The following is a 25,324-nucleotide window of genomic DNA, read 5'->3' on the forward strand; positions in this document are numbered from 1 at the left end:
TTTTTATATTTTATTCATTTACTACCATATATACCCGTACGTTGCAACGGGTCGTACATCCAAAAAAAATAACATATTTTGTGTTGGAATATTAAAAAAACTAAACCCTAGTTCACTTCTCCGCACTATGATTTATGTGTCCAGTGATACGAGATGCCCAAGTCGAAGCGCGCCACGTGAGGGGCGAGCCTTTCCCGTGGCGGGCGAGCAAGCACACAGGTTGGGCAGCTCATGCAAAGCGGTCAGCTGAATAGGCACGCATACCACGATAGCACGGGTGGCACGTCGCGCATACCATGATGGTGTGGGTGGTAGGCGCGCATACCACGATGGCGTGGGTGGCACGTGCAGCGACGGTTAATGGCGTGGGCATTAAGGAAACGTGTCTAAATTTTCCAATTCTCTCTCTTCTTTCCTTTAATAAAAAAAATTTCTCTATGCATTATTTTTTCTATGTTTTTTATGATTATGATGACCACGAGTTCCTTGCCGAGTACTTACGTTAGAAGTTTGTGTATTCTTATAAATGAAATAGTAGAATACTATTCCGCCCATGTTCGGGACTCTTTGTCCGAATGAATTCTTCTGTCAAATTTGCATATCAGCTTGATTAAACACCCTTCCTCTTTGCTCGCACGCCCGCATCCCACGCGAAAAAGAGGACGCGTGGCGTTCCACCATGGTTTTGCCTATTTTGCAAAAAAGCCCTTCGGTTTTCAAAGAATTGCAACTCAGTCCAGCGCATCCAGTACCCGCGTTCATCTATTTTCTACGTAAACCCTCGAACTAAAGTTTATTTCTACGCCAAATAGGGAAAATTCGATGCCGCTATACTTTTACAAACAATCCCCGAGTCAATTTTCCGAACACACCCTCCCACCACCTCAACCGGCCAACCCATCGCCCCCAGCCCAAAGCCTAACCCTCCACTCTCCTTGCCATACGCCCTCTCTCCCCCTCTCTCCTCTCCACCGCCACCCTCTCTCTCCCTGCTCTTTGGCTCTCCGCCACCACCTCCACTCCCGTTCTCCCTCTCCGCCGCCCCTCCACGCCGCCCTCCACCACCACTGCTCCCTGCTCTCCGCCGCCACTCCCCACCGCCGCCGCTTCCTGCTCTCCGCCACCCCACCCGCTCCCGCGGGATCCAGATCCGGCATGGAGGGCAGCAACGCCCCTTTCCTCCACCCGGCTCTGCCCCGTAGCTCCACCACGGCACTACCTTCATCCGCTCAACTCTGCCCCGGAACTCCACCGCACCACCCCTCCTCCGCCCGACCTCACCCTACCGCTCCTCAGCTAGGTCCCTGGTGTCGATGCCCAAGATCTCCGGCCCCGCCCTAATTTTGGACACCACTGCAGCTTGGAGCGCTAGTGCTGGGGCGGGCACACAGCCCAGCTCCGATGCAGCACAGGCCGCTACACTGCCGCTCCGCCCACTACTTCGTCGTCCCTGCCTGCTTCCGTGGGATCCAGATCCGGCGCGGGGGCACGGCTCGGAGTGGGAGCGATGGCGGCATTGTCGCTTGAGCACGGGTTGCCGCGCGAGCTCACAGGCATGGGGGAACCAGCGACGGCGCTATTAAGAGCTCCAGCAACAGCACATGAGATAGATGCGTGCTGTTACAAGTCCTTATTGTGCGATTTTTTTACTCCCAAAGTCGATGACTACCTCAAGGGAAAATGTTTTGCACCCTGTCTAGAGTGCTATCTCAGTTCTATCTTCTCTCGCGGCTGTTGCTCCAGACTACTTGGACTCTCTTGTGAGTCTTGGTGTTGTATACATTCAAAGGTTTGAAATACCATTTCATTTGTCATTTTCTTCATTCATACTGTAATGTTTATCATCTTCCAGTAGGGATCTATAGCTGTCTGCAAAGTGCTTTCAAGAGCTTCTTCTAAAAGATCAGAACCACCCAGCAGCTCTAGTGAACTATGTAGCTCTTCTTCTATGTAAATATGGATCTGTGTGCAGGTACATGAACACTTACTGCCGTACTTTTCTATGCTTGCCATTTCCTGCGATATCATAAAGGCTTAGTTCTCCCTATGTCTGCTCTATCCAAAATGATGACACTAGGCAGTTAGATAACATATCCTCCCCGGCTACAGGGAATCGGAGGGCAAGGAGCCATGAAGGTAGGGGAGAGGGGGCCCCAAAGTCTCCGGAGGTCCTCCGAAGCCGGTGTCCGAGAGATTGTCGCCGGCTCCAGAGTCCCCGACGGAATGCGACGGAAACGGGATAACCGACAGAATTGTAGAGAGGGTAATGGACACGGACGAACATTTCGGGACCCCTCCAGAGGTCTTCGACTCCTCTGAGAGCACCACCCTTCCGGGAAAAGTAGATGAGGGGTAGAGGTCACAGAGGGTACCATGCTCACCCCCCCCTGAGCGAAAAGTCCACGTATGGGGGTGCCACGTTAGCCCTAGGTACGGAGGACCTCCGTACCCAGAGGAAGATTTTGACCTCTCTACCTCCAACGCTACATCCCAGTGGGTCTGGCTCTGTGGGAGTCGTACCGGGGGCACAAGGGTCATTTGCCTAAAAAGGCCCCGCCCCCTAAGGCTATAAATAAAAGGGCTGTAGGTTCAATCAGGACACAACATTCTAGCCACTCAGTCCCCTATAAGCTCTTTGGACAAGTGCCTTGTTCTAGAGCCACCCTCTACTATTTGGGCATTTTGTAACCACCAACAGTTGGTGCCGTCCGTGGGGACGAGAGTGACTGAGAAGCCACACGGCACCACAACGACCAAAGAGGAAGGGAGCCATGGACCTTCTGGCAGACCCCCTCCTCACAATGACTGCTGACCCCTCCGTGACAGCGGTCCTAGAGAGCGGGGGAGACACTAGAACCGACCCGGAAAGGGTTGACCTGGGTGACGAGGAGGAGATGACGACAGTCAGTGATGATGACCCGTAAGCTAAGGAAAACCCTCCATCGAGGAGGAGGAGACAAGGGACGTCTCCGGTCTCAACGCAGCCGGCTCCCGGGAGGAGCGGCTGACCCGAGAGGCGGAGGCTGAAGTTGATGACCTGCAGGCTCAACTAGAGCGGGCATGGAAGGAGAATGAGCTAGGGAGATGGCCAGTTCCCAAGCCATCAACAAGGAGGCCTGGACCAGGGAGGAGGAATACCTGCGCTAGAAGGTCGATGCTATGCGGAGGGCTAGGGAGCTCTAGAAGGAGCTGGAGGCCCTCCAGTCCGCCAAGGCTCATCGGGATGCATTAGGGAAGGGAAGCGTGGGCGAGCTAGAGCATCCACCCAACCGAGTCATCTTTGACAACTACGCCCGCTTGAGCACTCTCTACGACCCCAGATCCCCCTGTCTCCTGGCCTCCAGTCCATCAGCTAGCTATGAGGGTTCAAGATGCCGCAGATCACGACCTACGATGGGAAGACTGACCCCAAGGCTTTCATCATGAGCTTCGAAGCCTCCATCCAGTATGTGGGGGGGGGGAGGGGGGATGAGGCCATCATGGCTAAAAGCTTCGTGATGGCCGTGATGGGCATCACCCAGACCTGGTACACCATCCTCGAGGCGGGAAAAATCTTTTCCTAGGAGCAATTGCGGGAAGCGATGCTCAAAAAATTCCAGGGGAACTATGACGACCCGATTACCTCGGGCCACCTCTTCGCCATCAAGCAAGAGAGAATAGAGACTCTCCGTAGCTTTGTCAAATGCTTCATCAACATAAAGTGTCAAACCAGTGGCCTGAGCGAAAGGACCATCGTCGACGCTGATAGGAACCCGCAAGTGTTGAATCCCGATCTTTCGATGAGAGAAGGTGGATAACTCGATTGAGGATGGAGATGACGTTCATGGCCTGACTACAACCATCCAATGATGTTACGCCTTAGCAACCGATACACCACTTCCAATGGTCGCTGCGATCTTGTGGAGCACGACCAACCAAACCACTAGGGTAATTCCTGCAAGCAATCGAGGAACAAGCAAGAACAAGTAGAACAAGCAACTCAATTGCAAATATGGAGATAAAAACCAATCTGAACTCACAAAGTTGGGTTTCTAAATTGAGTAGAATGGATGGTCTAGTCAATGCACGCGTCTACAAGAAAGTAGCAATGGCTAAACTTTCAACAAAACAAAACCCGATCTATTTGTGGCAGCTTTAATCCTTATTAATACCTCGGAGGATGACTGGGGGGGTCCTGGTGTTGTGCTCCAACCCTAGGACACATCTTTATTGGACCTGACTTGATATAAGGCCCATTGGGCCAAAATAAGGCGACGCAACACCTTTGACAGAAAAACCTCTCGGTAGTAATTTGATTATTGCGGCCGCCTCAAGAACGATATGGACATGAGTCTAGATCCATATGAAAATAAACTTTAGATCCATATGAAAATAAACTTCATAAGGATTACAAAGAGTACTTGAACACCCAAAATGAAATTTGGATGAGGTCGTGACGGCCATTGTAAGTTGGCGTAGTGCTGCAATCTGAATCCAGCCCCAAAACGTGTTGGATTTGATCTCTTTCTTTCTTTGGGCCAAAAGTGACATGGTGGCCTAGTGGAGGATGTTGGGAATACTTGGAATTAGCCCCCAATCAACTCTTTGGTCCTCCATACCTTCCATGTATGTTTAACACTCGTTTTGATCCACGTATGTATTTCTGAAAATGACAATGAACACACATCATGGTGCAATATCAATTCATCAAATGTATCAAATACAATCATGATAAAGAATTGTTTCACCTTTGAATCAAAAGTTGCCAATATGGTTGTATCCGAGCATATGATGTCCTCATCATTCTCCCCTTCTTGGCTGCAAGTCATCCTCGACTTGCTCCAATGGCATTCAAAGGTGCTTGCTTTGATGTTGGAGCACAGAGCGACGACTATGATGCACAGTCACAACCAGCAATGCTCCCCTTTTTCGAGCTTACTCTGTTGCATATGGGAACCAATTGCATGAAGCGAACAATGATTAAAACTTGGCAAACTAGAATCGAAATTAAGTTTCTCTTTTAGACAATTTAGATTACATAGAATATCAAATTCAATATAACCCATAGTATTTAAAAAGGACAGCAAATTCAGTTCATCTTATGCACAAGTAATAGGATGAAAAAGCTTATCTTCAACACATTTGTATGGTTCCAAACCAAAAGTATCACACTTATTCACTATTTGTGGCATAGGAGTAAAAGAATCATCAGCACACAAGTCCTCTTTGTCACAAGGAACAACAAGTAATTCATCTTGTGACAAATGTAAATTAGCAGTGGGTTCCACTATTTGTTGCTCTTCATTAGCATGCGGAGTGGATAAATTTTGGACATAATGGGTTACATCATTCTTGCAAATATTCATGGATAATAGAATCTCCTTTTCAGCATTGAGAGCAAGACAAAACAATTGACCGATATGGCTATAAGAATTGCTAATTATTAAGGTTCAAATTTCAAAATTGAGCCCTCTTATGAGCCTACTTGTAACATCTTCCATGCATTCATCTAATCCACCATACATGATATAAATTTTAAAATCATGGAAGTATTATTTCACAGTCCTACTACCTTGCTTCAAGTTGTCTAATTTTGCAAGCAAATAATCAGCATAATATGTAGGAATGAATGCATGTCTAAAAAGAAATTTGAAGTCTTCCCAAGATTCTAGTACTTTCTTTTGCCTACAAATGTTTTTCCATTCTAGCAAAGAATATTTAGTCAAAACATTAAAGGTAATATAAATCTTTTGTTTCTCGGATAGGTCATGCTCATCAAATTTATTATCTACTTTTAACTCCCAATCTATGTACGCTTTAGGATCAAACTTACCATCATATAACGGCAAGTGTTGAATGACATCCTGAATATGAGGGTCTAGTTTCAACAGCTGAAAAATTTATGTATCACCTGCCATGATTAGTAGAAAACAAGAAACACAAAAATAATATTTATCCTCCTATCAACTACTAGGATGTGCCGGCTGTAATTCTCTCAAACTTAACTTGTTTAAAACAAGCCCTTACAAGTTCTTACCAAGCCAAACAGAAGGTGACGTCAACCAACAAGTCTGCAACCATGGAGCAAAGTGTATCGGTGTCGCAGCAACAAAAACCTGTCAAGCTGTAGTCGAATATGTGGAGCTGTAGGTGGGCTTAAGCAAGAGAAAATACTAGCACCATGTTAGTCACAAAAGCAAGTTGAGTAATCGTTCAACGGTGGTACTGTGCTGATCCTAGGCTATACCGTGCTAGAGACGCAAGCCTAGACATAAAGGAAGTCACAAAGCACCACCAAAAGAAAAGAGGAACAAAAGGGATAGCCCCTATTTTTTCTTATTTGTTTCTATTTTTTTCCTTTCCTATTTTTTCTTTCTTTTTTTACACAATTGCAGCAGTAGCAACTAGCTTGGAATTCACGACAAATTGAACCAAATTGGAATCTTGATAGATATGAAATCAACAAACAATAGCAGCAATGGTGGAACTGACCAAAATGTGACAAGAACTCGAAACTCTAAAAGACTAGACACTAAGACCAGCTGCTCGACACAACCGATGCAACTGAAGACTCAACAAGCCCTAACTAAGCAGCACTAGTAAAAGGCTCCATGGGTCTTTAGGATTAAGGGAAACTAATCTACTAATTTTTTGGCTTTTTTTTGGATTGTAGAAAATTGAAAACAACAAAGAACTGCAAGTCTCTCACTGATCAACTTTGCTTTGATTACCAACTGATAGGAACCCATTAGGGTTGAATCCCAATCTTTCGATGAGAGAAGGTAGGTAACTCGATTTGAGGATGGAGATGACGTTCACGGCGTGACTACAACCATCCAAGGATGCTGCGCCTTAGCAACCGATACACCACCTCCAATGGTCGTCGCGATCTTGTGGAGTACGATCATCCAAACCACTAGGGTAATTCCTACAAGCAATCAAGGAACAAGCAAGAACAAGTAGAACAAGCAACTCAATTGCAAATATGGAGATAAAAACCAATCTGAACTCACAAAGTTGGGGTTATAAATTGAGTAGAATGGATGGTCTAGTCAACACACACGTCTACAAGGAAGTAGCAATGGCTAAACTTTCAACAAAATAAAACCCGATCTGTTTGTGGGGGGCTCTAATCCTTATTAATACCAAGGAGGACCATCAGGGGGGTCGTGGTGTCATTCTCCAACTCTAGGACATGTCCTTATTGGACCCGTCATGATACAAGGCCCATCGGGCCAAAATAAGGCGACGCAACACTTTTGATAGAAAAACCTCTTGGTAGTAATTTGATCATTGCGGCTGCCCCAAGAAAGATAAGGACATGAGTCTAGATCCATATGAAAATAGAATTCAAAAGGATTACAAATAGTACTTGAACGCCCAAAATGGCGTCTGGATGAGGTCATGGCAGCCGTTGCAAGTTGGCGTAGTGCTGCAGTCCGGATCCAGCCCTAAAACGTGTTGGATTTGATCTCTTTCTTTCTTTAGGCCAAAAGTGACGTGGTGGCCTGGTGGAGGATGTTGGGAATAATTGGACTTGGCCCCCAATCAACTTCTTTGGTCCTCCATGCCTTCTATGTATATTTAACACTCTTTTTGATTCATGTATGTATTTCTGAAAATGACAATGAACACACATATCATGGTGTAGCATCAATTCATCAAATGTATCAAATACAATCATGATAAAGAATTATTTCACCTTTAAATCAAAAGTTGTCAATGTGGTTTTATCCGAGGATGTGATGTCCTCATCAGTCACTGCCCAGGAGGGGCTGCGTCATGGTTCCCTCCGCTCACGCCTCTCCCGACGCCCACCCCAGATCATGTTAGAACTGATGCGCAACATGGAGGAGTACGCGTGCACGGAGGATGACGAGCTCCGTGAGGCATAGCGAAAGCTTCACGTGGAAGGCCCACCCAAGAGGTAGGGGAGGAAGCACGATGACTCTCCTCTGGAGTGCCCTCGGGAGAAGGAGGATCCACGCAGGTGGCGGGACCACCCCCAACGCCCCTACGGCGAGGTCCACATGGTGGAGGCCTCTAGGGGAGGGAGGAATCCCATGGGGATCGGAAGAGGGAGAGGACCTTCGATGCCCGGAAGCCATCTTCCTGCACCCAGAGCTCAAGCCCCAATCGGAGTCAAGATAGACTCGATACGGGGACTCGTCGAGGCCATGCTGCATCATCCACGAACACGGGGGAGGGGGGCACGCCACTCGAGAGTGCTCCTCCATTGACGCCTGCAAAGTAGAGGCCACCGCCTCCACTCGAAAGGCTCCTGAACCTGGGAGACCTATCATGCACACCGCTTAGCCTCCCCCGATGGGATAGGTCGGTACGAATTCGTCGATAATGCCACATCCCGTCCACCTGTGGCCGCACACTGTCCCCTACGGAATGCCGCCACCACCGCCACCAGTGAGACCCCCACAAGTCCCTCTGCCAGCTCTGAAGCGAGAAGCCCTAGCTCAAGACGTGCAGCATATGGTGGGGTCTCACCACGTGGTCCTTCCCATCTCCAGGAGCTCCATACAACCCTTGGAGTCCCAGCGGCAATGACGTGCATACATCTGGGAGGTCCAACATGGGACCTCGAGGCCACTTGTCTTACTCCCCCACTACGCCACTATCCCAATCACATTCGGAGTAGAAGACTGTAACCCGCCGTTCTACCCACACGTTGATGCTTTCGTCACTTCGGCCAACATCATTAGGGTGGAAGTCCCGCGCATCCTCATCGACGGAGGGAGATCGGCGGACCTCCTCTTCACCTCAACCTTCGATCAAATCGGGCTCTCCTGCACCCAGCTCACTTTTTGCCGGGGTCCCTCTGCATGGTTTCAGAGGACAAGCAATTGAAGCCTTGGGCTAGATTCAGCTGCCGGTGTCTTTTGACCACGGTGAGTACGCCCGCACGGAGGACATCATTTACGACATGGTGGATGTGTCTTACCAGTACAATGCCATATTTGAGAAGTGCTGCCTTAGCGCCTTCTACGCTATCCCTCACCACGGGTTCCTGTGCATGAAGATGTCAGGATTATCGAAAGGCACCATCAAGGTGTTGGGAGACCAGAAGCTGGCCAAGCTCATCGAGATCAGGCATGCCTGGGGCAGTGGGAGGTCAACGAGCTAGCCACAGCACCACCAGAGGAAAATGAGGGGCCCTCGTCCACCCGTTAAGGGGAAATCAAGACCATGGCACTCCGACCAGAGCAGCTTGAGAGAGTGATACAGTTGACGATTGACCTCCTAGAGTAGATGGAGGCGGATCTCCTCAATTTCCTCTGAGAAAATGAGGATGTTTTTGCTTGGATCCCCTTCGACCTCTAGGGGATCCATCGGGACTTGATCCAACACCACCTAAATGTAGATCCCAAGAAGAAGCCCCGCAAGCAGAAAGTGCGGAAGATGTCGATGGAGCAGAAGAAGGCGGCCTGCACAGAGGTACGCAAGCTGTTGGATGTGAACATGATCCGGGAAGTCATTCACACAGAGTGGCTTGCCAACCCAGTCTTGGTGGAGAAGAATAATGGAAAGTGGAGGATGTGCGTGGACTTCACCGACCTAAACAAGGCATGCCCGAAGGATGATTTTCCTCTCTCCCACATTGACCAAATCATTGACTCCACATTCAGAAGTGAACGGCTCAGCTTCTTGGATGCCTATTCCGGTTATCATTAGGTGTGGATGGCGGAGGATGACGAGCCTCGCACCAGCTTCATCATCAAGTTCAGAACATACTACTTCATGCAGATGCCTTTCAGCCTCCGAAATGCTAGAGCGACCCTCACGCGGCTGGTCTAGCTAGTCTTTGATGCCCAAGTTAGAAGGAACTTGGAGGCCTACGTGGACAATATTGTTGTCAAAAGCAAGGAAACTTTTGCCAATCTGCGAAGGACCGGGTTGCGCCTAAACCTTGAGAAATGTACCTTCAGGGTAAGTTCTGGAAAGCTGTTGGGTTACCTTGTCTCCTAGAGGGGGATTGAGGCAAATCTCGACAAGATCCGTGCCATCCGGGAGATGAAACCCCCGAACAACGTGCTCGAGGTGCAACGTCTAATGGGACAGCTCGCAGCGTTGAGCCGCTTCATCACCAGATCGGTAGAAAGGAGCCTTCCTTTCTTCAAAGCGCTGAGGGGCTCTGATCCATTCCACTGGACGGAGGAGCAACAGCAAGCCTTCCGCAAGCTCAAGCAATACCTGGAGCACCCGGAAGTGCTCACCAGCCCCACCCCATCCGCGCCACTCCTGCTCTACATTGCCGCAGTGGAGGGTGCGGTCAGCATGGTCCTAGTGGAGGAATGCTCCCGCAGGAGGGGGGGAAGAGTAGGCCCTGGTGTATTACATTTTTGAAGCATTGGCCGGGGCCAAGCTGTGCTACACGGCTAAATACGAGGCGCTCATCCTCGCGGTGCAAAAATCATCTGCCCTGGGGGCGCGATGCCTACTCATCAAGAGTGACTCTCAAGTCGTTGCGCTCCAGGTGGAAAAGGAGTACCGACCCTGGGAGCCAGAGCTGGTGGAGTACCTCCAGTTGGTTCAAAACCTAGAACAAAAATTTCAAGGTTTTACAGTCACGCACATCCCTTAGGTGGAGAATGAGGCTGTCGACGCCTTGGCCAAAGCAGCCGCATAGGGGATCCCGTTTTCCCCAGAAGTCTTCTACCAAGTGGCCATCGCTCCCGCAACCGGAACAGAAGCAGTCGGGACCTATTGGGAGGTGGCCATTATTTACAACAAGGACTGGCGCTCCCGATCATCGCTTTCCTCAAAAAGTGGTACGTGCCAGAGGACGGCATGGAGGCTCGACGTTTGCAACAACGATGTTGCAACTACAAGCTCGTGGATAGAGTTCTCTACAAGGCCGGTGAGTGTGCCCTCCTCCTTCGCTGCATCCCAAGATAGGAGGGCCAACAGTTACTTGAGGAAATGCACGCCGGACCTTTCGGAGTCCAAATCCCTCATTGGGAAGGTCTTCCAACATGAATTCTACTAGCCCATGGTGCTTCGAGACGCACATGACATCGTCAGACACTGTGACGCCTGCCAAACAATGAGCAAGGTGAGCCGCCTCCCGGCAATGTTACTCCAGCCCTTGGCCCCGGTGTGGCCCCTCGCATGGTAGGGCATCGACATCGTGGGACCACTCTCCACTGCTCCAGGAGGTTTTCCCTTTGCTAAGGTAGCCATGGAATACTTCTCCAAGTGGGTGGAGGCAGAACTTGTCACTGCAATCAAGTCCGCCAACATCATCAAATTCTTCTGGAAGAACATTATCTGCCACTTCAGGATCCCACACGAAGTCATGGTGGACAACAGAAAGCAGTTCAATTCCGAGCTGTGACGACCATGGTCAAATCTTTTGAGTCAATCTTAATCCGAGTCCCTAATTCCGCTGACCCAGCTTCCCCGAGCTCAAGCGCTCAACCTCCGTTCCTAAGTCCCGACCCCTGAAGACCCCAACCCACTCCGCCGGTTCCTTCTAAGTCTCCAAAATAGTGTCCCTTTCAATCTTGGGCAGAGGAGAAACCAAGACTGACGGGTGGACCCGCAAATCTTTTTCCCGAATCTCCCGATGCAGACGCACTCGAGCGGCCTGCAACACTCCAGAGCTTCTCCGCCGCGTGGCTCAACTCCTCCGACCCCGCTGCTTCGCCCTGTCGCCGGCCGCGACCGGATGGGTTCCCGCGCCCTCCTCCCCAATCGCAGCGGAAGCCCCTCTGCAACCTTTCTGCAATGCCGCGTCTCGCTCGCGCCCTCGCCGGCCGCGCCTTGGTGCTCTGTCGCTGCTGTGGCAGAAATTTGCCGCCTGCTGCATCAGACCACCTCGCGGCTCACACCCATCATCACCTCACCTGACCCCCGGCTGCAAGCCCCGATGCCTTCCGGCTTTTCCGCCGCCTCTCCACAGTCGCGCCGCCCCGAATGCGCTACGCAACGATTCCGCCATCGCCAACCCCGACCCCGGCCGTGATAGCTCCTTTTCCGCCTTGCCAGAACTGTGCCCCGGCAAACCGCTGCTTTGTGCTCGCCCGCGCAGCCGCAGCCCGCCTGTCTTATCACCTGTGCAACCTCGCTTATAGCACCGTTCCCCCCTATCACACCCATCAGATCCGCCGCACGACGACGCCCGCCTCCGCCAAACCGCAACCACCGGCAAAACCGCGCCTGCGCCACCCTGTCTCCAGTGCCCAATGGCCGAAGGCATCATCTTCGAAGTCCTATTTCGCCGCCCCTCGCCGCTCAATCGCCGCCATGGTAGCGCACTCCATCCTTTTCTTTCCGGTCTTCGTGCTGCTCCAACTCTCTCTCTCCCGCGCAGCTATAAAAGGGGATGCCGAAGTCCCACCGGAGTTCCTTCGCCCTTGCCGTTTCACCGCCCCTACTCTGCTAAGAACTTGAGCAAATCCCGATGAACCTCTTGAGAGTTCCCCTTCTCCGCTCAACACCCGCACCTCCCAATCCACCCAGCTGCTTGCTCCTCCACGCTGTGCTAAGAGCTTGCTTGTTGTCCACAAGAAGCACCGCCGTACATCGCCGCTGCCCAAGTCTTAGTGCTTCAGTCCTTCCGCCCAAGTCTGCTCTTTCCTGATCCCAAACCTTCACCTATAAACCGAAGGTAAGCTGCCGACCCCTTTTCCGTCTCGCTCGGCCCTATCTATTCGCCCGACCCCTTTTCCGTCTCGCCCGACCCTCTCTGTTCGCCCGATCCCTTTTCCATCTCACCCGACCCTATGTGTTCGCCCAATCCCTTTTCCGTCTCGCCCGACCCTATCTGTTCGCCCGACCCCTTTTCCGTCTCGCCCAACCCTATCTGTTCGCCCGACCCCTTTTCCGTCTGGCCCGACCCTATCTGTTCGCCCGACCCCTTTTCCATCTCGCCCGACCCCTTCTCCGTCTCGTCCGACCCTGTCTGTTTCACCGACCCTTTTTCCGCCTCGCCCGAGGACTCGGCTGTATCTTTTTCCTTGACCCGAGGGTATATGTGTAAAAATCGGGGACTTCTCTGCGCTAAGTCTGAGGACCCCCAGCACAGCTATTCCTCTAGTCTAAGGGTCAGATCATAAGTTTCTTCCAATCTGACCCTTGGTCTTGTTCTTTATCCACTGAAGCTTGAACCTCCACACTTTTTCCGTAGCTTTGCTACAAGTTTCTGGGCTAAAACTTGCAAGTGTTGCTGTTGAAATAACCGTCTAAGTGCTAACTCCTGTAGAGTTGAATCTCGCCGACGGCGTCTACGAACTGCATCCGGTGCCAGAAGACGGAGCAGTAGCGGAGCCGCCGACCGCAGGAGCTGTAGCAGAACCCTCAGAGGACCAGTTTCCCTCTCCTCCGCTTGAAGGCAAGCCCCGGAGCATGAACCCGTCTTCTCTAAACTTACACATGCCTTCCTCCATTTGTATGTGCATTTACGTTACAGGAGTTGTTTGAAACCATAGATGCATGACTTAGTTCCCTTGATCTGAACACTAGCCTGAGGAGTCCGAGTAGTTGCATTGCTTAATAGGACTCGGTAAAAGTCGAGTGATTTCCTATCACTCACGAGTTATAGGAGTTGGTTGTTCTCCTTCTGGTTACAACTATCAGGACGATGGATGGGGCAGGGCCTGGTGAACTCTTTTGGTGGTCGGTGGATTGCCCTGTCTGTCTATATGAAGTTGCTAAGGTCGAAAAGTGTTGGTGTTCATGATCAAGTGTTTGAAAGTACTAATATCATACCTAGTATGGGATGGGGAAGCCTAGTACCTGATTTGAACTAGGGCGTGGCTTATACCCCTGCTGTCCCTGGAACGAGGTTCCCATGGTGCATCATGTGGGTGCAAGTGCGGTCACAGTACGGTAGAGGCCGGGACTGTGGAGCATTGCATGCCAAGGGAAGTTTGGACCTGACACGTGCCTGGGAATTGATGGGGACGGCCGACACAGGAAGCGACCCTTGTGGTGCGCGGATGTCGTGAGATTAGGTTCGCCATGCATGGTTAAGAAACTCGAATCGATTCGTCTGCCTCTCACAGTTTGAGACTGCTTGATCGCTATGCTACACTGAGTAAAGTTGGAACATGATGATGCTATGAATTCGATGCTTCTTCTATACTTTTTTGTTGAGAACTATGGTTGTTTAGCCTAAGTCGCCAATGTAGAATGGTTAATGAACTTGGAATTTGAGCTAAAATATTGAAAGTAAGGACCCACTGTAGTCGCTTTTGGCAAACCAACCCCTCAGCCAAAGAGCCTTGCATGTCTAGAAGTGGTGGAGTAGTTTTACCACCGGTCGGTTAAGTCTTGTTGAGCTTAGAAGCTCAGCCTTGTTTGTGGCTCTCTTTTCAGGTGATGTCGTCGCTCCTGAGTTTGCTCCTGTTGGCACTTGGCCGCCCCAGCTCCCTCCGGGTTGGACGGTCGAGTGGGATCCCTCCTCGGACGGTGAGGAAAGGGATCACTGATGTGTTTATCGGCCTCATCAGGGACATCCGACCCCGGCGCTAGCTTCCGCTGTTTTATCTTTCCGCTGCTTTTGAACCTGTAAAACTCTGATTTTCATTTTGATGTTGAACTAAATGGTCAAATTTGTTTAACTCTGTGGATCTGTTGTATTCTCTGGAACCACTCACCTTCGTGTGAGTTTGCTAACTCGGTCCTGTTAAGTGGTTAAATCGGATGAAATCCGACGGCACTTCGTGTTAACTTGACTAAGGCATGAGTGTCGCGTGTTAGGCGACTTATCCGTGCTTTAATCAAGCTAATCTGAGGTGGATCCACCACAGCTGGTACCAGAGCTGGTTTAGCAAGACAGAGAACACAATAGGTCCTAAACACTTTCTTTTAAATAAAAGTTGCAAGAAAAATGTTGAAAAATCTCGTACGATTGTTAAGGATGACCTTAGTACGAGAGGCCCTAGGGGATTTTGGGGTTATTTTTAGGTGGCTAATATTTATTGGTTATCTTGCTAACCTCCAGCACTTCGCCACGTGTATCATACGTGTGCCGAGTTCCGCATCACGAGTATGCAAGGGTTGATAGGGAGTTCTATTCAAAGGACCCTATCATCGCGGTTATTCCGCCCATGTTTATCATACGTGCGCAGGTTCCGTATGCTAATTCATACGAAGGATGGTATGGTTCGATTCCAACGAGCCTATCATCACGGTTGTTCACCCACGTCTATTATACGTGCGCAGATTCTGCATCATGAGTATGCGAAGGGTTATACGGTTCCATTCAAAGGGGACCTATTTCCACGGTTGTTGTGCTGTCCATGCAGCCTTGAACGCATGGGTGCCGTTTCTATAGTGAACGGTAATGCTTGGGGACGCTTTCGTGGGTGCTGGCACGAAAGGTTCATGTGGTTGTGTTTTCTGCAGGTACACTAACCGCGCTCGCTTAGGAGACGTTACTAGAACCTGACTAGATATTATAGGGAGAGACGTATTGGTTGCCTTGCCACCGGCACTGACTGCGTAAGACCAAGTTTTGGCAGTTGTTTTGGTTGAGAGGACGAGGTAGGCCGTGCATGCGACATGAACTAAAATCTGTGAAACCACCTCCCTAAAACAACCTTGCCTTGGAAAAGCTCTTCTTCGGTTTTAAGGATTTCTAGCTTCCTTCCAGCTTGTGCTCGGTCAAATCCGAGTACTTTTCTATCCGACCCGTTCTTCTTAGAGTATCTAACTCACGTCGGTTCGGTTTTGGTTCCAGATGGCTGCTCCCGGACACGTGTTGTACGGCGCCGACGGCATTTCCCACTCGACGTGCTTACACTTTGAGGGTTTTCCTGCTATTCTGTGGGACACCTCAAGGTGGTTCGGGTATCAGTCCCTGCCTTTGTACGTGGGACGGATGTACCAGGAGCACGGAGTACAGAGGTGCAACGTGCAGGCGGTGGTACCTCCACCCCCTGTGCGGCCCGAGTGGCCCCAGCTCGGAGTCTCGACTTGCAGACACACTCTGGAGGATACGTGGGAATCAGCTGCTCTACAAATCCTCACCCAGTTCTGTCGGTTACACCCGCTTGAGGTCACCTTGGACCCAATCGGCCTGTTTCCTGCCAGGGACCGGATGGACCCGGCTTGGCTTGATCGCGTCAACAACATTGAGGTGTTGGCCACCTCCCATTCACTGGTCACCATCTCTACCACCACCAAATGCATGTCAGCCTTATACCGGCTGATTGAGCTTCAAGGTCGAGCAATGGCTGTCTTGGCTCGGATAGCCATAGACACCCAGGGGCTCTTCAACGCCGCCAAGATAGACTTGGTGGGACAAACATATCAACTCATCCAGAGAGGCATACAGATCCACGACATGCAAGACCGAATCTCCGAACTCGAGGGAGAAGTAACGGACCTGGTGGATGGCATGATCGAGCTTTCCGAAGAAAAGATGGAGGTCGAGATGGAGCTAGCAGTTGCTAATGCTCATCTGGACGAGCACCACGCCGAGTTTGATGCTATACATGCCCTTCAGATGCAATTGGACGAGCAAGAAGATCCTGAGGAGGTCATGGGAGCGTCCAGCATGGACATTGAGGATGGCGACACCCCTTCTCCGACTCATAGTGTTCCCTCATAGGTTGAGAGCTGTGGGACTCTAATCTTTTGTTGTACTCCTCGGCAACCTAAATTTTTGATAGTAATGTAATAGGTTAGCCTTGAGTTGAGTATTCCTCCTATATTTTAAGACCAGCAATGTAATGACCTCAGTGAAATCAGATCTTAACTTGACCTTTGACTCTCTTGCGACACGCTTTGGATGCCAGGTTGTGTGAGTTTGTACTATGGCCACACACCCGTTTTCTGTGGGTCTGTCCAAAGTCTGGCTGACCCCGGGTCACGAGGTCGAATGCGCCCGACCCCTCGAGGCAGTTCTCCGCCTCGCCCGACCCCTTGTTGCACTGTTTCGCTTAGCCCGACCCCTCGGCCTAAGGTCGGCTATAGTGGAGTTCCTGGGATACGGTTTTGGTTCGCCCGAGGTTGTGTGCAGATCCAAGCGAGTGGCTAACTAAGATGGCTAGAGGAAGTGTGCACCTCCTTAATAAAGCTATGTGTTGTGTTGTATTATCGGCAAGAGTCGTATTTGCGGATTTAACATATGTGTTCCCACATATTTGGAATACTTCTGAGGTTATGGAATTAATGGGACGTTGACTCTTGCAGATGTCGCATAGCACCCGATCTGGCTCTGTGCCCAGCAGCAGCGAGCAGAGGCAGGATCTTCCCCCACCCCCGCCCCCGCCTTCGCTGGAGGCGATCTTAGCGGCTCAAACCGAGCTGCTGAGGCACATTGTACAAGGACAACAATAGCAGCCCCATGGAGGGAGAGCCCATCAACAACCCCAAGTTGCTCGTTATGAGGACTTCTTGAGCACACAGCCTCCTTTGTTCCAAAAGACGCAAGACCCGCTCGACGCCGACGCCTGGATTCGTGCCATCGAATCCAAGTTCTCCCTCCTCACCGCCCATTGCTCGGAGGAGAACAAGGCTCGGTTCGCCGCGCAGCAACTACGTGGTTCTGCCCTCCTTTGGTGGGATCACTACCACGCCATGAAGCCGGCCGACCACGTCATCAGCTGGGAGGAGTTTAAGATGGCGTTCAGGGGCCACCACATCCCTAAAGGTCTCCTAGAGCGTAAGCTCAATGAGTTCCTGGCCCTTACCCAGGGAAATCGGGATGTCCTGCACTATGCGCAGGCTTTCAATGATCAGTGCCGGTACGCTGGGTACCATGCGGGCACAGATGAGAAGAAGCGGGACAGATTCCGCAGAGGGCTAAGCTTGGAGCTCAGAGAGAGATTAAACCCGATAAGGGTGGATACGTACAACGAGTTGGTCAACTTGGACATCTCACAAGAGGACTGCATGAAGGCTCTGGCAGCCGAGAGGAAGAGGAAAGCTCCACTGCCAACACCCAGCCCACCTACACAGCGATTCAGAATGGTTCCACCACAGGTGCCCAGCCGACCCCAGCAGCCGTCGGGAAGATGGGTTGCCCGACCCCCACCAGCGGCAGCACTTCGTTATCCGGGATTTCCACCTCAGGCACCGCGGCCGACCCTACCGCCGCCACCGCGCCCTGCAAATGGTAACCGCTGCTTCACCTGCGGCAATATGGGGCATTTCGCCAAGGACTGCCCCAGAAATCAGAATCAGCACCCAGGCAAGAGCAATGCGATGCTCAACAAAGGGAAGAGGCCCAAGATGCAAGTTCGCCAAGGTCGGCTGAACTTCACCAACGCAGTAGAGCTTCCTGAAGGTGCGCCGATAATGACGGGTACCTTTCTGATTCACAGTTTTTCAGCTTTTGTTTTGTTTGACTCAGGAGCCTCACATAGTTTTATCGGAAGAAAGGCTAGTGACGAATATGGGTTACAGGAATGCCAAACAAGAGGATCTTTTAGGATATCCACCCCGGGTGGGGTAATCACATCTGATAGGATGAGTGTCAACGTGCCTATCCAGCTAGGCCGAACCCTTTTTAAGGAGAATCTTGTTATCCTTGATCTAGAGGGAATTGATGTCATCCTAGGAATGGATTGGATGACTAGGCACCAGGTTGTGCTAGATATCCCAGCCCGAGCCATCCATGTCAACTCACCCCACCAAGGCCCTTCTGTCGTCCTTTTGTCTCGCCAAGAAGATGTGAATTCTTGTGCGTATCCCGCAGTTGAGACCCGACTGAAGGACATCCCTGTAGTCTGTGAGTACCCCGACGTGTTTCCCGATGATTTACCGGGCATGCCGCCCGATAGAGATGTGGAGTTTTCCATAGAGTTGATCCCCAACACCGCCCCTATCTCCAAAAGACCTTACCAGATGCCACCCACTGAGCTGGCCGAGTTAAAACCTAGTTGGAGGATCTGTTGGAAAAATGCTTCATCCGACCCAGTACTTCACCTTGGGGTTGCCCAGCCCTGTTTGTGAAGAAGAAGGATGGGAGTCTATGCATGTGTGTGGACTACCGACCCCTCAATGCGGTGTCTGTCAAGAACAAGTACCCACTTCCCCGCATTGATGTTCTGTTTGATAAGTTAACTGGAGCAAGAGTATTCTCCAAGATCGATCTTCGTTCCGGTTATCACCAAATCAAGATCCGACCCTGTGACATTCCCAAGACTGCCTTCTCCACCAGATATGGACTCTACGAGTACCTGGTCATGTCTTTTGGACTCACCAATGCACCCGCCTATTTCATGTATCTCATGAAGTCGGTGTTCATGCTCGAGTTGGAGAAGTTTGTGGTGGTGTTCATTGATGATATCCTAGTGTACTTGAAGAACGAAGAAGAACATGCCGAATATCTTCAAGTGGTTCTTCAACGGTTGAGAGATCATTAGCTCTATGCCAAATTCTCCAAGTGTGAATTTTGGTTAGATAGTGTCAAGTTCTTGGGACACACTATCTCTCGGAATGGCATAGCCGTTGACCCCAGCAAGGTACAGAAAGTCATGGACTGGAAGCCACCCACTTCAGTTCACCAGATCCAAAGTTTTCTTGGATTGGCAGGCTACTATCGGCGCTTCATACCGGATTTCTCCAAGATAGCTAAGCCGATGACTGATCTGCTGAAGAAAGAGGTCAAATTTGTGTGGAACGACAAGTGTGAAGAAGCCTTCAACACCCTGAAGCACTTGCTGACCTCAGCCTCGGTTTTGGCTCAACCTAACTCTTCTAGGCCGTTTGACGTGTACTTTGACGCCTCTGGCACTGGACTTGGGTGTGTTCTTATGCAAGACCACCGAGTTATTGCCTATGCCTCATGAGCATTACGAGCTCATGAGCTGAACTACCCGACCCATGATCTTGAGTTGGCAGCAGTGATTCATGCCTTAAGGATATGGAGGCACTATTTGATGGGCACCCACTGCAACATCTACACTGATCACAAGAGCCTCAAGTACATATTCACTCAGGCCGACCTCAACATGTGCCAAAGAAGATGGATGGAGTTGATAAAGGATTATGATTTGGAAGTGCACTATCACCCCGGCAAGGCCAACGTGGTGGCCGATGCACTTAGTCGCAAGACTCATTGCAATTGCTTGTCGGCAACCAATTTCGCCGAGACTCTGTGTCATGAGATGGGAAAACTTAAGTTGTAAATTGTTTCCCATGAAACCCTCGGTCACATCTCCCTTGAGTCTGCTTTGGAGGACCAAATTGGGATGGCACAGTTAGAGGATGAGGAAGTGAGGCGAATCAAAAGGTAGATTTCATTGAAGGATCATCTCTGATCGAGGAGTTCAGTTTGTAGCGCATTTTTGGGAACAGGTACAAGCATCAATGGGCACCAAGCTCATTCGTAGCTTGACTTACGACCCTCAAACCGATGGGCAAACCGAAAGGGTAAATCAGATCCTGGAAGACATGTTGAGAGCTTGCATCATCCATTATGACAAAAATTGGGATAAGTGCTTACCATTGGCAGAGTTCTCCTATAATAATAGCTACCAGACTAGCTTGAAGATGGCACCATTTGAAGCCCTGTATGGTCGGAAATGTCAGACACCGCTGAATTGGTCACAAGTTGGCGAAAGACAGACCTATGGCCCTGACTTAGTAGTAGAAGAAGAAGAACAAGTGAAGATAATTCAAGCAAATCTCAAGGCCGCCCAATCTCGACAGAAGAGTTACTCCGACCAGAGAAGAAGACCCCTGCAATTTGATATTGGTGATCATGTGTATCTTCGAGTCTCCCCGACCAAAGGAGTGCAACGGTTTGGAGTAAAAGGGAAATTGGCTCCCCGTTACATTGGCCCTTATGAGATTGTGGAAATTTGTGGACCCGTTGCTTACCGGATCCAACTCCCAGAACAGCTCTCGGCCATACATGATGTTTTCCATGTATCCCAACTAAAGAAATGTGTCCAAGTCCCAACTGAGATCTTGGGACAGGATCAACTTCAAATTGAACCCGACCTGACCTACGCTGAGTACCCGGCCAAAGTTCTTGACTGCAAGGAGAGGCATACCGACGCCAAGTGGTGAAAATGTACAAAATCCTATGGAATAACCACACGGAGGATGAAGCAACATGGGAGACAGAAGAGTATCTGAACAAGCATTTCCAAGGTTTTCTTTCTAGCCAAGGAGGTAAGGATTGCTCACCCCCACTGGTTACCCCTACACCCGAATCTCGGGACGAGATTCTTTTTAAGGGGGGTAGGCTGTGACGACCATGGTCAAATCTTTCGAGCTAATCTTAATCCGAGTCCCTAATTCCGCTAACCCAGCTTCCCCGAGCTCAAGCGCTCAACCTCCGTTCCTAAGTCCAGACCCCTAAAGACCCCAACCCACCCCGCCGGTTCCTTCTAAGTCTCCATAACAGTGTCCCTTTCAATCTTGGGCAGAGGAGAAACCAAGACTGACGGGTGGACCCGCAAATGTTTTTCCCGGATCTCCCGATGCAGACGCACTTGAGCGGCTTGCACCACTCCAGAGCTTCTCCGCCGCGTGGCTCAACTCCTCCGACCCCGTCGCTTCGCCCCGTCGCCGGCCGCGATCGGATGGGTTCCCGCGCCCTCCTCCCCAATCGTAGCGGAAGCCCCTCTGCAACCTTTCTGCAGCGCCCCGTCTCGCTCGCGTCCTCGCCGGCCGCGCCTTGGTGCTCTATCGCCGCTGTGGTAGAACTTTGCCGCCTGCTGCATCAGACCACCTCGTGGCTCGCGCCCATCATCACCTCACCCGACCCCCGACTTCAAGCGCCGATGCCTTCCGGCTTTTCCACCGCCTCTCCACAGTTGCGCCACCCCGAATGCGCTACGCGACGATTCCCCCATCGCCAACCCCGACCCCGGCCGTGACAGCTCCTTTTCCGCCTTGCCAGAACTGTGACCCGGCAAACCGCTGCTTCGTGCTCGCCCGCGCAGCCGCAGCCCACCTGTCTTATCACCTGTGCAACCTCGCTTATAGCACCGTTCCCCCCTGTCACACCCATCAGATCCGCCGCACGACGACGCCCGCCTCCGCCAAACCGCAACCACCGGCAAAACCGCGCCTGCGCCGCCCTGTCTCTAGTGCCCAATGGCCGAAGGCGTCATCTCCGAAGTCCTGTTCCGCCGCCCCTCACCGCTCAATCGCCGCCATGGCCGCGCACTCCATCCTTTTCTTTTCGGTCTTCGTGCTGCTCCAACTCTCTCTCTCTCCCGCGCAGCTATAAAAGGGGATGCCGGAGTCCCACCGAAGTTCCTTCGCCCTTGCCGTTTCACCGCCCCTACTCTGCTAAGCACTTGAGCAAATCCCGCTGAACCTCTTGAGAGTTCCCTTTCTCCGCTCAACACCCGCACCTCCCAATCCAACCAGCCGCTTGCTCCTCCGTGCTATGCTAAGAGCTTGCTTGTTGTCCACAAGAAGCACCGCCGGACATCACTGCTGCCCAAGTCTTAGTGCTTTAGTCCTTCCGCCCAAGTCTGCTCCTTCTCTATCCCAAAGCTTCACGTATAACCGAAGGTAAGCTGCCGACCCCTTTTCCGTCTCGCCCGACCCCTTTTCCGTCTCGCCTGACCCTCTCTGTTTGCTCGATCCCTTTTCCATCTCGCCCGACCCTATCTATTCGCCCGACCCCTTTTCCGTCTCGCCCAACCCTATCTGTTCACCCAACCCCTTTTCCGTCTCGCCCAACCCTATCTGTTCGCCCGACCCCTCGTCCATCTCGCCCGACCCTATCTGTTCACCCGACCCCTTCTCCGTCTCGTCCGACCCTGTCTGTTTCGCCGACCCTTTTTCCGCCTTGCCCGAGGACTCGGCTGTATCTTTTTCCTTGACCCGAGGGTATATGTGTAAAAATCGGGGACTTCTCTGCGCTAAGTCTGAGGACCCCCAGCACAGCTATTCCTCTAGTCTAAGGGTCAGATCATAAGTTTCTTCCAATCCGACCCTTGGTCTTGTTCTCTATCCACTGAAGCTTGAACCTCCACACTTTTTTCGTAGCTTTGCTACAAGTTTCTGGGCTAAAACTTGTAAGTGTTGCTGTTGAAATAACCGTCTAAGTGCTAACTCCTGCATTTGCATTCGTGTAGAGTTGAATCTCGCCGACGGTGTCTACGAACTGCATCCGGTGCCAGAAGACGGAGCAGTAGCTGAGCCGTCGACCGCAGGAGCTACAGCAGAACCCTCAGAGGACCAGTTTCCCTCCCTTCCGCTTGAAGGCAAGCCACGGAGCATGAACCCATCTTCTCTAAACTTACACATGCCTTCCTCCGTTTGTATGTGCATTTACGTTACAGGAGTTGTTTGAAACCATAGATGCATGACTTAGTTCCCTTGATCTGAACACTAGCCTGAGGAGTCCGAGTTGTTGCATTGCTTAACAGGACTCGGTAGAAGTCGAGTGATTTCCTATCACTCACGAGTTATAGGAGTTGGTTGTTCTCCTTCTTGTTACAACTATAAGGATGATGGACGGGGCAGGGCCTGGTGAACTCTTTTGGTGGTCGGTGGATTGCCCTGTGTGTCTATATGAAGTTGCTAAGGTCGAAAAGTGTTGGTGTTCATGATCAAGTGTTTGAAAGTACTAATCTCATACCTAGTATGGGATGGGGAAGCCTAGTACCTGATTTGAACTAGGGTGTGGCTTATACCCCTGCTGTCCCTGGAACGAGGTTCCCATGGTGTCTCATGTGGGTACAAGTGCGGTCACAGTACGGTAGAGGCCGGGACTGTGGAGCATTGCATGCCAAGGGAAGTTTGGACCTGACACGTGCCTGGGAATTGATGGGGACGGCCGACACAGGAAGCGACCCTTGTGGTGCGCGGATATCGTGAGATTAGGTTGGCCATGCATGGTTAAGAAACTCGAATCAATTCGTCTGCCTCTCACAGTTTGAGACTGCTTGATCGCTATGCTACACTGAGTAAAGATGTAACATGATGATGCAATGAATCCGATGTTTGTTCTATACTTTGTTGTTGAGAACTATGGTTGTTTAGCCTAAGTCGCCAATGTAGACTGGTTAATGAACTTAGAATCTGAGCTAAAATATTGAAAGTAAGGACCCACTATAGTTGCTTTTGGCAAACCAACCCCTCAGCCAAAGAGCCTTGCATGTCTAGAAGTGGTGGAGTAGTTTTACCACCGGTCGGTTAAGTCTTGTTGAGCTTAGAAGCTCAGCCTTGTTTGTGGCTCTCTTTTCAGGTGATGTCGTCGCTCCTGAGTTTGCTCCTGTTGGCACTTGGCCGCCCCAGCTCCCTCCGGGTTGGACGGTCCAGTGGGCCTCCTCGGACGGCGAGGAAAGGGATCACTGATGTCCTGATCAGCCTCATCAGGGACATCCGACCCCGGCGCTAACTTCCACTATTTTATCTTTTCGATGCTTTTGAACCTGTAAAACTCTGATTTTCGTTTTGATGTTGAATTGTTGACGCCAGATTTTGACACGTGTAAAATCGGCGTTAGGTGAAGAAAAGATCGGAAGATGCGGCGAGATACAAGGGCGACGATTGGAAATCGGCTGATTGCTGCTACAGTCAAGGATTGGCCATTTGATGCTTCAGTCGAGGATCGGCCGATTGATCCTTGGAGTTCCGTCTCGCCCGACCCCTAAGGCTTTGGATCGGACGCGTCTGACCCTCCAACGGAGGATCTCCGCCTCGCCCGACCCCTAAGGCTTGGGATCGGACGCGCCCGACCCCTCCAAAGGAGGATCTCCACCTCGCCCGACCCCTGAGGCTTGGGGTCGGACGCGCGTGACCCCTCCAAAGGAGGATCTCCGCCTCGTCCGACCCTAGTGCCTAGGGTTGGGATGGGTTTGAGCCCTTGACGTGTGGGTCCTGATCGGTTACCTCCTTGCTAAAGAGGTGATTGGGCCGATGTGGGCTTAAACAGGATTATGAAGATGAAAGAGGAGGTCAGCCCATGAAGCGCGTAAAGATAGTACGAATCGTACTTGTAAATATTCATTTTCTGTTTAGATTTGGGGATAGAGTTCTAGTCGGATAAGAAGTTTTTCTATTTAAAGTTAGAGATAGAGTTCTAGTTGGATTAGAAGTCGTTTGTACTGGGCTATAAATAGCCACCCTTATGGGTCTGTAAAAAAACAATCAACTCAATACAACAAACTACTTTTTCCTCGTACTTACTTTCAAGCAGGCGATTTCGCCAACACTTTTTCCCTTTTTCATGAGTTCGTACGGGTTGGCGGGGCTGCATCAACTTGACCTCCGGCTAATCTTGTAAGTTCCGTTTATCGAGTAATTTCTAAGCTTTAACTTCGGGCGCATCGCTGTCGTTTCGTTTAGATTTATTCACTAGTTATCGATATTCACTAGAATTCTAGGTTTTACCTGTTGTTCTAGTTTTATCACCAGTTATCCAGCTTGGAATTAGAACCTTCGGCTTTATTATATCTTG

This window comes from Setaria viridis, chromosome 5, assembly GCF_005286985.2.
Source record: "Setaria viridis chromosome 5, Setaria_viridis_v4.0, whole genome shotgun sequence".
In the NCBI taxonomy this organism is placed as follows: Eukaryota; Viridiplantae; Streptophyta; class Magnoliopsida; order Poales; family Poaceae; genus Setaria; species Setaria viridis.